A 15,954-nucleotide genomic window follows, 5' to 3' on the forward strand; every position below is an offset into this window, starting at 1 on the left:
TAGAAAAACAAAAAGGAAAGCTCACATTAGCAAATGCTTTCCTCCTTAGGTACCACTTTGCCATGAGGGATCTGGCTTAGCCCTTCTCAAACATTTTAAACCAAAAGACACTTCTGAGACTTATTTGTCTCAATGCTATACTTTTATGCTGAACTCTCTTGAAAATTGCTATCTTCTCTATATATTCACCAACCAAAGAGACAAAAGCAAAAATATATTTTTTATTTTCTAAATATAAAATCATCTTCTATTAAGTATGGTTTTACAAACTGTACACGCACTGCCCACTCCCCTCAGTCATTTTTTAAGTCCTGTCCCAGACTGCCAGTAAAGCAGTTACTGTCTGTGCCTCACCCATATCTAGTTTGGTCTTACCAGTTTAGTGGGCAGATCTGATTTCTAGCTGACAAAATCTCATCTCTTTTCCTAAGAATTTTCTCTCGCCACTGAAGCCCTCTCTGACAGTTCACAAGGTGGGCCAAGAAATTAACATCCCTCCAGCTCCCCTAACGGTCTGAACTGGTGTGTAAATACCCCAGCTCCCTTGCCCCTCCAGTAAGATAATTCTGAGCCACGTGTTCTATACTGGGTCCCAGACCTCCCAGTGTGTTTGGTAGTGCACCCTTTATTCATTCCTTCCCTTTCCTGACACACTTCCCCACTCACCTGCCAGAACTTCCTTAATTATCTCACAAATAAATGATTTGCACTAAAATTCATGTCTTCCGGGCCTGCTTCTGGGGAAATTAAACCAGTTGGGTAAGATCAAGAAACACACTACATCCTGATAACAGCATCAGGTAGAATACTCTGGACACTGGGAATACAAAGATATGTAGGATACGATCCCTACTCTTAGGTTCTTTAGAGTCAGTTTGGGGAAAGATGGGCTGAAGCAGGTAAACACAGTGTCCTTTGATATGTATTAATAAAGGTGCTACAGAGGGTTTATGGGCAGTTTCATCACTTTTCAGCTCTGTGACCTCAGTTTCACCATCTGAAAAATGGGGCATTGTGAGGTTTAAATGAAACAGTATATATAAAATGCCTATGGCAGTTCCCAAGTCATGCACTGAGGTACTCTGGAGCACTGCAGGAAATTCACAATGAGTGCAGCAGTATATTCTATTTATGTGTTTGTCTATTTGTTTCCAACTTTATTGAGAATTAATTGCCAAATGTAATTGTATATATTTAAAGTGTACAATGTGATGATTTGATATACATATACATTGTAGCAGGATTACAGAGATCAAGAGAATTAACACATTCCTCACCTCACATAGTTAACTCTTTTGTGTATGTTTGTGTGTGAGTGGTGAGAATGCCTAATATCTATTCTCCACAACTTTCAAGTCTACAGTACCATTTATTAACTATAGTCATCATTCTGTATATTAGATCCTCCAAACTTACTCATCTTATAACTGGAAGTTTGCACCCTCTGACCAACATCTCTCCATTTCCCCCACCCCAAGGCCCCTGGCACCTTCCATTCTATTCTCTGTTTCTATGAAATGAACCTCTTCTTTTTTTGGTTCTACATATAAGTGATACCATATAGTATTTGTCTTTCACTGTCTGGCTTATTTCACTTAGCATAATACCTTCCAGTTCCATCCATTCTGTCACAACTAGCAGGCTTTCCTTCTGTTTTATGGCTGAATCATATTTTGTTGTGTGTATGTGTATGTGCATTTGTGTGAGTATGTAGTGTGTATATACATTATATATAATCACATTTTCTTTATCCATTTTTCTGTGTAAGGACTTTCAGATTGTTTCCATAGCTTCATTCCTGTGAATAATGCTGCAATAAACATGAGAGTGCAGATATCTCTTTGAGATACTGATTCCTTTTCCTTTGGATATATACCCAAGAGTGAAATTAGCAGGGTATTTTAAATTTTTGAGGGAAACTCAGAGCTATGCAACATCTTTTGGACACTATGGAAACTACTAGCTTGAGGTAGGTAGTTCACAGTTTCAACATTAGATCTGGTGACATTACTTTTTTTTTTTTTTTTTAAGATTTATTTATTTATTTGACAGAGAGAGACACAGCGAGAGAGGGAACACAAGCAGGGGGAGTGGGAGAGGAAGAAGCAGGCTTCCCGCCGAGCAGAGAGCCCAATGCGGGGCTCAATCCCAGGACCCTGGGATCATGACCTGAGCCGAAGGCAGACGCTTAACGACTGAGCCACCCAGGCGCCCCGAGGTGACATTACTTTTGATAACATGATGTCTTTGCAAGCCTGGTGTTCAGCAGTTGTTGTAGTAAAAACCAAATACCAAGCAAAAATCAATGCAGAACAGGAAATGGGGGGGGCGGGTAGCCGATCTGATTCCAAGGTTTAAGAAATTGTACAGTGCCCAGCAGGTGCACACATCCCATTGGGAAGTAACTGTGGTTATCGAAGACTGAAATTAAAATTTTTTTTTATTCATATGCATTATTTTTTCCAAATGGCTGCTAAATCGTTAGGATATAAATATTTAATAAGTTATTTGGACTTAATTACTTAACAAATGGAATTGTTAAGTGTTTCTTTTGGCCTAGAAATCCCATGAAAAAACTACAGAGACACAGAGTTCTGTGAACTGAGGAAGTTTTGGAACCTCAGGTTTATTATGTTTTAGCTATTTAAATAGCTACTTGAAAATTGAAATTAATTAAAAATATTTGGCACATACAACTTTGACTATATCAGTCTACTACTTAAAAATGTCAGTGTCCTTGGGCGCCTGGGTGGCTCAGATGGTTAAGCGTCTGCCTTCGGCTCAGGTCATGATCCCAGGGTCCTGGGATCGAGTCCCACATCGGGCTCCCTGCTCCTTGGGAGCCTGCTTCTCTCTCTCTCTCTGTCTCTCATGAATAAATAAATAAAATCTTTAAAAAAAAAAAAAAAAAAAAAAATGTCAGTGTCCTTGCATGCTTACCAAGAAGACACCAAATTTCTCAGACCGTTATTGTAGACTTTCCATGTTCCGCACCCACCCACCCAACGTACCTTTTAGGTTTAATCTTCTATCGCTATCATCTGGCTAAAGCAAAATATTCACCATTCCCAGAGTTATGACTTGCCCTCTCTACCACCTTCACGGCCAAAAATGCACTCTCCTACTGGTATCCTACTAATTCTTCAAGAATCTTCAAAACCCAAAATAAATTCTGTCTCTTCCATTGAAGAAATTTGTCTTTCTGTTCTGTCAGATGTGATTTCTCCTGCTTGGAACATCTGTTGACTTATTATACAACTCTTGGGAACATTTATCTCATATTTCCCCTTCTTTTCTTTTCTCCCTATTAAATGGAAAGTTCCCATATGATAAGGCTCATTTCTTACATGGGTTTCTGTGCACTGCAATGTTACTACCTTGAATGAATCATTGGAATGGATTGGTGAATGGAAGGATGGATGCATGGGTAGATGAATGGCTGGATAATAAACTGATGGATGGGTAAAAATATCAATGCATGGATGGAGGACAGGTGACTAATGGATGTGTAGATGAAGAGGTACATGGATGAGTTAGTGGTTGTGTGAATGAATGTTACAGCAGTTTGAAAACCCATTTTTCCTAATATTTTAGTCCCTCATAGTCATAAATTACTGAGGGGTTAAATCCAATTAACAATCCTTTTACCATTCCATGCCTTACTAGAATTCTAACATCCCTTCTTATCTTATCATGAATTAGAACAAAATCTCCTACTCACCAATAAGATCTGCTTCTCCCAGTCAGTTTTATACATCAGTTTCCTTATCAAATCATTTGATTTGCCTGTCCAAAAAAATAAGTACATTGATTATGACATATAATTTTTATTATATATATTTTGTGTTCTATAGTCACATAAAGGCAGCATGCTTATAGTGAAAAATCAAGTCTCCCCATAAAATGTGGGAATTAGCTGATTTTATACAGATATGGTTCAAGAGAATATAATGGAGTGGACTATGAAGATCAAACACAAAATTTGACAGTGATGTTGAGAAAGGGAACTACTGTTCATTGAGCATTGCTATGTGTCATTTAATTTTCCCAACTACCTTGTAAATTAGAGATTATTATTCCTATTTCCTAAATGATAAAACAGAAATATATAGAAGTTGTGAATCTAGCCCAAGGTTGCACATTTCATATATGGGGGAAACAGTATTGAGAGTCACACAGTTGTTATCAATTTAACGTGGCTCAGACCCATGCTCTTGGCTCCTCGCCACATTGGGGTGCATACGTGGACACCCAGCAGTGAGAACTAGGAAGAAAACTTTAGACAGAGAAAAATTGGCCTAGGTTTGTCCTCCACTGCCCAATCTGCTGACCCTAATAACATCAACAGCTTGAACCCAGGAGCCATAACAATTATAGTTGTCCACTTCACATTTCAGAGAATCAAGGAGTAAAAAGGAGAGGAAACTCAGGAGAGAGGAACATGAAGGGAATGGAAGACAAGAGGGCCCTGGGAAATCTGCGGAATTAACTTTATCAATGGCAGAAACAAAGAATCTTTCCCTGTCTCTCTTTCCCCTACCAGGCCTGTTGAGTATATTGATCAGACTTCATTCCACGGCCCCAGCTCAGAAGTTAAAGTGCATCTTGAAGGCACTTAACAGCTGGAGGTTCTCAGCTAACCGTACTCCTTGTAGCTAAACAACACATTTTGTCTGGAAGGAAGATCTGAGAAGTGCTTCTCCATGGATACCATGGTTCTTCCGATGAAATGTCTCCTAGGAGAACACCATGGGTGGGAGATGGAAGAAGAGAAAGAGGTAAGCTCACAGGAGACCTGATTACTGACTGACCCCCACTCAATGTTAGTTTACTGTGACCATCTCTTAACCGCTCTGGGTCTCTGTTTTCTCAGCTAAGAAAGGGAGAGGGGTTCTATTTGAAATCTAAGAAATACTTGATTCCAGATAGCATGAATTCTTATCTAGAAATCCCATGGAACTAACAGGGTATTAAGAGCATGGAGTCTAGGGCAGATTGCCTGAGTTTGAAATCTGGCTTTAGCACTAATCTTGGGTAAATTATAAAAATCTCTCTGGACTTTGGTTTCCTCCTCTTTAAGATGGGACTAATAATAGTCCATACCTACCTAATAGGGGTGAAAATCAAAAGAGAAGGAAGCATTTAGAAAAGTGCCTGGCACATAGTGAATAGTCAGCAAATGCTAGTTACAACTCCCAACCTCTGGCGGCACATGTTCCCACATACAAATACTCTTGAAAGGACCCCAAGCTTAAAGTGAGAATTTAAGGGGCAAATGGTCCAGGTTAGGCTGGGCAGCAGCTGCATCGAAGGAAGAACGTTAGCCCTGCTTTTTGAATATCCTCGTTTCTGAGAAAGGGTAGAAGGCATTTTTCTTCCCAGAGTACAGTGTGTGGTTGCTTCCGTCTCTGATCTGATTGTTTGCACCTCAATGATTTTTTAATCGAAGGTTTTTAAAAGTTGTTAATTGAGTTCTGCCCCTCTAACCGTTTGAAGTCACTGAGTCTCAAACAAAATGCTTCAGAAGCCCATAAACATCATCGTCGGCTACAACCTGCTCAGAGCTATTAACTTTCTATTCTTTTATTTTTGGGATGCTTGACAACTAGGCTTCCTTTGCTATGCCGTAAGTCAGCCTCACAGCCTGGGGTAGGCGGTGGGGTGCGGTGGGGATTCTGGCCAATCGCTTATCAAAAGCAAGGTTCCCATGTTTTCAGGCCTTTGATTAAGGAAAGAGAATGTGCTTCAGAAATTGATTCCAATGACGATCCAGACCCCAAAGAGCAAGACTGTTGTCAATCATAATCATCAAAGGTGGAGCTTACAAGTGAATGAAGAGGAGTGCCTGTTTGGATGATCAGTAGATCATCTTTCTAATCGCAGTAGAACAGCTGAGCTGTTCCTTTTGAAAGGTGGCATCCTCACTGTTGGCAAAGGGATGCAGAGATGGAATTAGGACAGGGAAGAGGGTGTGTGAGGGGGAAATAAAAAACAACACATCAAGTCTTGCTCTGATCCTACAAGTAGCCTCTTTGCCATGGGATCAGAAATGGTGAATGTTCACGGTTATTAAGAGTCAACCCAGGGGGCACCTGGCTGGCTCAGTCAGCAGAGCGTGTGACGCTTGATCTCAGGGTTGTAAGTTTGAGCCCTACGTTGAGTGTAGAGATTACTTAAAAATAAAATCTTTAAAAAAAAGAGAGAGTCACCCGGAAGCATAGCAGTGCCTTCAGAAAAATGGTGCATAATTTGCTTTATGTTTCCATAAAGATGTTTCATTTTGTTTATTGAACGAGGGAGTGCAGTTGAGGTCCTATCACCACTGGGAACCGGTGAGCTTCTTCTCTCTATATCTTAAATTACTTTGATATTAAAGAAATGTGACTGTAGACATGAGACAGGAACTGAGCATCCTGTTTATTTCCCTAGAGGCAAAAAAACAAACAAAACAAAAAAAGAAAAATAGAAAAACAAAAAATACAGGATGCCATTGCTGAGGAAGAAATAGAAACCACAGCTGCTGGACTCTGTGTTTTTTCCCATCTGTTTTTCAGCTCCCTAATTATTCATCCCTAGTTTCTACTTACTTGTGTTTCAGCACACTTTTTTTCTCCTTCCTATCAGTCCATTTCACTTCCCAGGAGAACCCCGAGATCTCTTCAGTTCTACCGTTTGTCCCCTGAGAGGCATGCAGTCTGGTGCTTAAGTACCCAGTTATCAGAATACACTTCCTAGCCCATGTAAGTTCAGGCAAATTGCTTCCCCTCCTCATACCTCGTGTCCTCATCTGTAAAAAGGATGTGAAGAGTCCTGTATCATAACGCGGTTGTAAGGATTCCATGGGGGCACACATATAAAGCATCTAAATCACTGTTAGCTCTTTCTATTATATATCCTCTGGCCTCACTCCTTCCCATAAATCCGGTATCACTCATTAACTAGCAATTTAGAGGAAAAGGAAGGGAAAACTGGCTAAAAGAAACAGAAAGGTGAATGCTGATATAGTAGCTTTCAAGTAGGGGGAGTGGGAACTGGAGTGTTAGCTGTCATTGAAGTATGAGAAGGCACTCTAGAATTTTTGCATAAGGGTCTAGAACAATCATTTGAGCCCATATAATTCATATAGGAAAATAGGCATATAGGCAAAGCCATATCTAGTTTCTCTGACCCCATGATAGAGAGCATTTAGCATACCTACTTAGAAAAGAATTTGGACTAACAATTGATCTCCCTCTTCTAGCTTTTGTAGGACACAAGCAGAATTTAAAATACATTAATACAGCTGTGGGGAGGAATGGGAAAGGATGAGAGAGAGAGGGTAGTAAAAAAAGCAAATAGTCCCTTTCCCCACTGCATCGAAGAAGCATTTTCCTAGGCTGACCATCTGCTGGCCAATCTGAAGTCAGTTCCATCCCAAATCATGTGCACTCCATGGCACTTCAATCTTGGGCCTCCAGATTGATGTAGACCAGAAGAAAGGCATATCTGAATGGCCAGAATGATGCTGCCACCCTTCTGGGAAGCTCCAATGTATGCCACAAGCCAAGGCCTCAAAGACATGTGCAGAGTGACTTGGTTGGCATTATTAATCGTGTTAAAACTAGATTCTATTTTAGATATCGTACAAGCTTTTAACAGTGGAGGATTTAAAACCTATATAAAACAGACACGTGCATAACACGAGCTGCCCTGTACCCTTCATCTATCATTATCATCTCGGGACCCGTCCTGTTTCATTTTGACCCCGACCCACTTCTCCACTTCCCATATGATTTTGAAGCAATTCCAGGCTATCATATCATTTCACCCCTAAGTATTTGAGTAAGTTTCTCTGAAACAGAGGTTAGCAAACTCTGGCCCATGGATCAGCCTCCTGTTTTATCAATAAGGTTTACTGGAATGCGGCCATGCCCATTCATTTACCTCTTTTCCATTGCCTGCTTCCCCAGAGACCCTATGGGCCTTAAAGCCTAAAATATATACTATTTGGCCCTTTAAGAAAAAGTTTGATAACCCGCCCCCCTCCCTGCTCTAAAAGATAAGGACTTTATTTATTTATTTAATTTTGTTTTATTTTATTATGTTAGTCACCATACAGTACATCATTAGTTTTTGATGTAGTGTTCCATGATTCATTGTTTTTCATATAAGATAAGGACTTTAAAAAAACATAACTAGAATACTATTATCACACCTCAAAAATTACCAGTAATGTACTACACAGTAACTTGAAATTGTTTGGGACTCTATACCTTATTAAGTGCCTTCATATTTGTTACTTCATTTGAATCTGCAACAACTCTCTGAGATAAAGCTGGAAAACTTTAATGTCATCTAAATCCCTTTTATATATGAAGAAATATGGAAGCATAGAGAATTTAAAAGCGATTTCATCAAAGCCAGGCAGCTAATAGCAGTTTGAATAAGCCTCGGCCTCTCCTCTGATATATTGTGGTAGGTCAAGGGGAAGTTTGAATTCTGCAGTATGTGAATGATAAACTGTGTACTTCTCAGTTCTATTTCACGAGTATGTGACTTGAAGGGCCTGGGGTGGAATATATATTTCAGACATGACTTGGAGATAATTTAAGGTGAACCTCCTTCAAGCAGTAAAAATAAGCAAGTTTTTATCCCGAGTGTGAGTTCCCATGGAACCACTCTGAGTTTGAAGAGCTGCAGTGGTGTCTGGAGAAAAATCTAGGGGTAATCCTGTTTCCTAGCATCTTCCTTAGAGAAGAACATGGTGTATTATTTTACAGGCCAAAGAAAAAGGGTGAAATGTGAGGGGTGGAAATTCACTTTAGTTACACGAGCACCCAGAGTCTGGGGTGCATCCCAACTTTTTCTCTCCCATAAAGCTGGCTGGAAACATAATAAAAACCAGACTTTCTCATGAGAAACCTGATGGCATTTTTATTGGTTTGTCTGTGAGATAATACTCCACCTTTGGGAAGAAAATCCAAGAGAGCTTGTAAGAGTGGGAAATAGTCACAGAAAGTCCAGTTGTATTTCAGAAACCATAAGAAAATTAGTTTCCATTTTCACATGACCTGAAACTCAATATAATCAAAGGTCATCACCCAAGCAGTGTCCAGATTATTTAAAATAAAAGCTTGATTATGTTTACAAACTAGCTTTCTTTAAGAAATTGAAAACGTGGGGCGCCTGGGTGGCTCAGTCGGTTAAACGTCTGCCTTCAGCTCAGGTCATGATCCCGGGGTCCTGGGATCGAGCCCCGCATCGGGCTCCCTGCTCCGCAGGAAGCCTGCCTCTCCCTCTCCCACTCCCCCTGCTTGTGTTCCCTCTCTCGCTGTGTCTCTCTCTGTCAAATAAATAAATAAATAAATAAATAGAAAGAAAGAAACTGAAAATGTTGTCCTAATTAGGCAATTGGCTCCCTGAGAGTAGGGACCACTGCAGGGCCTAGAACTGGGTCTGCCAGGGTGTGGTACTTCATCTAAGTGGTGTTGAATGGCTACCCAGTGTCAACATCATTACTTTAGGTATGGGCCTAAAGTATGACCAGATCATACTTCTGGTCGCTAAAAGGAACCTATCTCCCCAAATAATAACTCTATAGTGGAGAGAATCCTGATAGGATACCACCTTAACCAAGTGATCAAGGTTAACATCACCACTGATAAGTCATGTGGATATCACATAGCCTGTGGTAGGTCAAATAATGGCCCCCGATGATATCCAAGTTCTGATCCCTGGACCCTGTGGCTATGTTATATGGCAAACTTTATGTAACAAAAGGGACTTTGCAGTTGCAATCGAGATGGGGAAATTATCCTGGATTATCTGGGTGGGCCCAGTGTAATCTTAAGAGTCCTTATAGGGGCGCCTGGGTGGCTCAGTCGGTGAAGCATCTGCCTTTGGCTGACGTCATGATCCCGGGGTCCTGGGATTGAGCCCCATGTTGGGCTCTCTGCTTAGCTGGGAGCGTGCTTCTCCCTCTCCCTCTGCCTGCCGCCCCCCTGCTTGTGCTCTCTCTCTGTCAAATAAATAAATAAAATCTTTAAAAAAAAAAAAAGGAGTCCTTATAAGAGGAAGGCAGAGAGAGATCTGACTATGGAAGAAGAGAAGGCAATGTGATGACAGAAGCAGAGACTGGAGTGCTGTACCACCTGCCAAGGAATGCTGGGAGCCTCCAGAGGCTGGAAGAAGCAAGGAACAATTCTCCCTGGAGCATCTTGTAGGAAGCAGGCCTGGCAACATTGATTTTAGCCCCGTAAGACTCATTTCAGACTTCTGGCCTTCAGAATTATAAGAGAATAAATTTCTGTCATTTTCAGCCACTAAATTCATGGTAATTTATTACAGCAGCAACTAAGACATACTCTCAGATATAATGTGATGAGAAGAGCACCTCGCCTCTGTGGTTTCTCTCCCCTGTCTTATAATGAAAAGACATCAGACAAACCCAAATGGAGGGATGCGCTACACAATACCTGACTAGTGCTCTTCAAAAGTGTCAAGGTCAGGACAAACAGGAAAGTCGGAGAAAGTGCCACAGAAAACAGGAAACTAAGGAATCATAAGGACTGAATGGAGTGTGGTATCTTGGCCTGGATCCTGGAACAGAGAATGACAGTAATAGAAAGACTGGTGCGATCTGAATAAAGTCTGTAGTTCAGATAGTCGTATTGTACCCATGCTAATTGCTTCGTTTTGTAGACGTCGACAATAGAGGAAACTGGGGGAAGGGTCTATGGGAACTCTTTGCACTATTGTTGCAAATCTCTGTAAACCTAAAGTCATTTCAAAATAAAATGTTTGAAAAGGAATCCTTCCCAGTAATGTTTGTCTCGTCAGATCTGTTATTGGAGGTGGAAATGATACAGGGATGTGTTTTAGGGATTCTGGGGCTGCACTGATTGGATTCTCCTGGAAGAAAGGAAGAAAGAGCTGGAAAGAGAGATGACTGAGGGTAGAGGGAAGCTGCCACTCTCCATCGCATTAGGTGCCACTGGGTGGTACTAATACCTCATGCTGTCCTGGAACCATAGGCAAGGGGGAAATGCCCCTGTATTTTATGGAGGGACATTTAATGGCACAGAACAGTTCAGTGGCAAATAATGTTCATTGAATTAATTTGATTTGCCCAAGCTCACCGAGCAAAGAGGGGGAAAGAAAACTTCACTCTCGAGGGCAAAAGTACCAAGAACTGGTGGATATATTTTCAAACCACCATACCAGGTGTTCTCTTAGCCTTGGCTCTGACGGAGATTTTGATCTTCTATGCTAGGCTTTCTCTGGGCAACCACATTTCCTCCCACAGTTTCGTGTGGCTCAAAGTGAAACCTGGCTTTCTTTCAGAAGACTCCCCCCATCTCTCTTCTAAGTTTCCAAGCCCCGTGAAAAGTCACAGCATGTTAAGAAAAGAGAAGGGAACTTGAAATGATCCCAACCTTTCAGGATCTGGTTATAGTCATCTGTCTCTTTTGTTCTTGCTGTAGCACTAAAATGTGACATCTCTGATTCTTCTCAAGCAAGGGTTGCTGCAACCTTCAGCAGCTTCTCCATGGTGCTGCCACTGTATGACACTGACGTTCTGTTCGGTACCCACTGACTGTCACCACATGACCTTGTCCTTGAAGCCTGACTTTACTTGATTCTTGGCAAGTCTTTTTCTATACATTTGTATAGAAAAAGCGTTCAGTGTGCTCGTTCTCAGGCAGTCCTCTTAATTATTTACCTCTTTGGCTTCAGACTTCAGCTCTCATTTCTGTCGACTTCCTTACTTTCCCTTGCTCAAATAATGAACTCAGTATACCTAAAACCAGTTTCAGCATTTTTCTCCACAGTGGCCTCTTCCTTGCCCTTGCTCTTCATTCTCTGAGTCATGAGCCTAACAATAAAAATTCACCATCTTCGGCTTCTTTGTTGCCTATATTCCCTATATTTGTAATGAGATTCTTGCCCCTGTATTGTATCAAAAAGAGCTCATCTGCCACTCAGTCTGGGATAGTTCCCGGCCATTATTGGGGATAGCAAAAAACCTCAGTTTCTTCATTCAGCTTCAGATTGGTCCAATTGCTGGTTCCATTCTAAACTTGAGATTCCAGTTTCCTATCTGTCCCCATTTCCTGCCCTGGTTTCTTAACCCTTTCTGCCATATCTCCCTAACACCTAGATCATCACTTCTCAGACTATTAAAATGTGCACATGATTCCCTGAGGATCTTGTTAAAATGCAGATTATGATCCAGGAGATCTGGGGTGGTGCCTGAGATTCTGTATTTCTAATGAGCTCTTGGGTGATACCCACGCTGCTGGTCCAGGGCCACACTTGGTAGCAAGGGCTCATAGCAAGTCTCCTAAATGTGCTTCCTCACTCACCATCTTTCTCCACAAAGGGGAAAACACAAGTGCTGTCACATTGCCAGGCTTTCTGGATCTCACACGGCCAGCATCACTGGTCCCCAGCATAGGAGAGTGCTCAAATCCCCTGGAGATGCGATGAGAAATACTGATTCTTGGGTTTCACCCCCTGGAGATTCTGACTCACTAGGTCTGGGGTAGGGCCTCAGAATCTGTATTTTTAAGAAGCACCGCCCCCCCCCCCCCAGGCAGTCTTAATGATTTTTTAAGAACCAGTGTCTTACAGGTTAAAGTCCAAACTGAAGCCTTAAATATAGTCTTCCCCAGCAGATCCAATCTCCTTTATTTCTCATTTATTACTCCCCCCAAACCTTTGTTCTGGGCAGGCTGTCTCTTAAAAAGACCCAAAGCATTCCCTACTCTTTACTCTGGCTCCACCTACAAATTCTCCCCACTCTAGAATTACTCTGTCTTATCTGTGTATGTTCACAGTCACTCCACCAAGAATACCAGCTCCTGGAAGACAAAGTGCCACACACACAGCTGGTAGGAAGAGACTTTGTCTCCACTCTCTTTAGCCCTGTCAACTCCAACCATCCTCCCAAATTCTACCAAGTCACTGCCTCCACCCCCCATATTCAAGTCCCATGGGAAACGCACTTTTCTGGAAGAATGGAAAATGTGACTCTCTTGACTGAAATAGAAGTGACACCCTGTCCTGACACGTAAGGAAGGATGCTGAGTCACACTCCAATCCTAGCTGGAAACAAGTCCCTGGGGACAGGGACTTTGTCTTATATTTGTTCTATGCTATTTTCATAAGTCAAAAGCATCTCATGTTCACCATTAAATGAAATGCTAAGCAAACATCTGAGTATGTTTGGTGATCTGCCAGAAGGTGACACATAATGGTAGGGATGGAGTCATTACAGCTAATTAGTCAAAATGACATCAAAACTTTCTAATTAGCTTTTGTAAACATCCTTGTGCCAAGAAAACATTAGGTGTTGAACCTCATTATATCTACTCCTAAAATATGATTAGAACAGCCTACGGTGCCGCGGAACACATAAGGCTAACGCCAGCCGTGAGAAATCAGGATCTATCAGCATCAGCTTAACGTACACAGGAAGAAACACTTACGGCTCAGTAGGAATTAAGAAGTGAGGCCGACTCAGCACCCAGAGTTGTCTAAAGAAAGAAAGAGAAACAACATCCAGGAGTCCTTTTTTCTTTTTAAGATTTTTAAAATTTATTTATTTATTTGGCACAAAGAGAGAGAAAGAGCGAGAGAGCACAAGCAGGGGGAGCGGCAGGCAGAGGGAGAAGGAGAAGCAGGTTTCCCACGGAGCAAGGAGCCCCGATGCAGGGCTCGATCCCAGGACCCTGAGATCATGACCTGAGCCAAAGGCAGACGCTTAACTGACTGAGTCACCCAGGCGCCCCTCCAGGAGTCCTCTTTGTGAACCAAAAATATGCTCTCTGGACCAAACCTAACAAGAGAATACATGATCCATCATGATGTCACCCAAACCTGCCTCTAGCTCATTCCCCAACCCCTCTCTTCCGATCCAGGTGACTTTCCTGTACCTAAAGCTGTCCCCTGCCCACTGCCATGCTCTTTCTCTTATGCCTCTATTCTAGGCACATACTATTTTCTTTGTTCAAGAGGTCCTGCCACACACTCACTCAACCTTTAAGATCAAATGTCACCTCTGGAGGAAAGGTAGTAGCTTCATTCTAGGGAGGGAATGGGGTCTAAACTGCTGCCACTTATTTTTTGTAAGAAGCCGGAGTTTATTTCTATTTAAACAATACTCAAGGAATTTTCAGAAGGTCAGAAGGCCCAAAGATAGCCAGGTTTAATATAATATTATAGCCAGGCGCCGGCAGCTGCTGCCTGTTTAGAAATCTTCAGGACAACCCTGGGTGGTTTGACCCTGGTAATTCTCCCAGTCCACAAGTGCTGCATTCCTCTGAGTGTTGGCGTAATTCACACGAGGCTAGCCCTCCAGTAATGATGACCGAAAACAATGCTAGAAGCAATCATTGTCATTGAGAGGAAGAAAGGTAAATGATCAGAGAAGAAAGCCACCATAGCAATTTCAAGAAGCAAAATTATTAATTCAGTATAAAACAAATGAGCAGACGTGTGATCAGTGTCTTTCAAGTAAATGGAGGAGTTGCTGATTTCATCTGTGAGTAGGACCTTCTGCCCATTAATCCGAGGTCAATCCCTCTTCTACTTTATTGGGCTTTTCCAGAGTAAAACCCCAACACTAATCTCTCTGAATCGCAACAATAATAACAGTTTTATTGTAAGAGCAACCAGTATTAATTGAGCACTTACTATGTGCCAAATGCTGTGAAGTCTTAACAGGGATAATTTCAGTTAACTTCACAAATTATCCCCACTTTCCAGATTAGGAGCTTGGAGTTTAAGACACCAAGTAATTTAATTTGCCTACATTTGCCAGGGCAGTACGTGAAGGAGCCAAGATCAAAGCACAGAAGCCATATAGTGCATTATTAAGGTATAGTGCTCGCAACTAATCAACACCACTAGGCTCACGGTTATTGACTCATTACCAGTGATGCTGATCTCCACTGAGCAGCTCTGCCCACTCCAGGCATGCAGTATCAGACCCTCTACGGCTGGCTGAGGGGAGCACAAGCCCCTTGGATTTGTGGAGCGTGGGGCCATCTCAGTGTTGCCACCAGCCCCTGGAAATTACCATGACAACGCGCTTGGAGTCTTCTTTGGTGGGCTCTGGCCCGGTGATGAGTGCAAACTTCTTTACTCCTTATGGATCCCGAAAAGCCAACCCTTCAGTGGCGGTACCTGTTAGTAACTGGCTTCCTGTGATGTGCCCCAAAGAGCAGGCTCCACCTAGGTCTTGAAGCTAAACCCCTGTAACGTATGTGCAAGTTGTTGGCTAAAGGTCCAAACTTAAAACTCGTTGTACCTCCTCAGTAAAGCCTTTTCTGGCCCCCAGTCAACTCTAAGTTATTTCTTTCCACTCCCCAATTCCTTGGTGTTCTATCTGTAGGTCCTTTTCAGTTCATTTCCCACTCGGGGCTTAAGGGGAAAGTTGCTACAACACATGGCAAGCAGTCAATAAAAAAATTGCAAATAACTGCATCAAAATGCCAGTTCATGGGGCGCCTGGGTGGCTCAGTCGTTAAGCGTCTGCCTTCAGCTCAGGTCATGATCCCGGGGTCCTGGGATCGAGCCCCACATCGGGCTCCCTGCTCAGCGGGAAGCCTGCTTCTCCCTCTCCCACTCCCCCTGCTTGTGTTCCCTCTCTCGCTGTGTCTCTCTCTGTCAAATAAATAAAATCTTAAAAAAAAAAAAATGCCAGTTCATATAATTTTAAGTCCAATGAGAAAAATCCCATTTTTTCAGAAAAGACTACTGATCTTTGAGATTTGAGAATGTAGCCGGCTCCCGATTTTATTTCTCCCTGGTAAAGGGAACAATAATGGCATGGCAAATCTATGGGGAAGAGCATGTGTGTGTGTGTGTGTGTGTGTGTGTGTGTGTGTGTGTGATGGCCTGGCAAATCTATGGGGAAGAGAGAGAGAGAGAGAGAGTGTGTGTGTGTGTGTGTGTGTGTGTGTGTGTGTG

Source organism: Phoca vitulina, unplaced genomic scaffold, assembly GCF_004348235.1.
Source record: "Phoca vitulina isolate PV1807 unplaced genomic scaffold, GSC_HSeal_1.0 scaffold55, whole genome shotgun sequence".
In the NCBI taxonomy this organism is placed as follows: domain Eukaryota; kingdom Metazoa; phylum Chordata; class Mammalia; order Carnivora; family Phocidae; genus Phoca; species Phoca vitulina.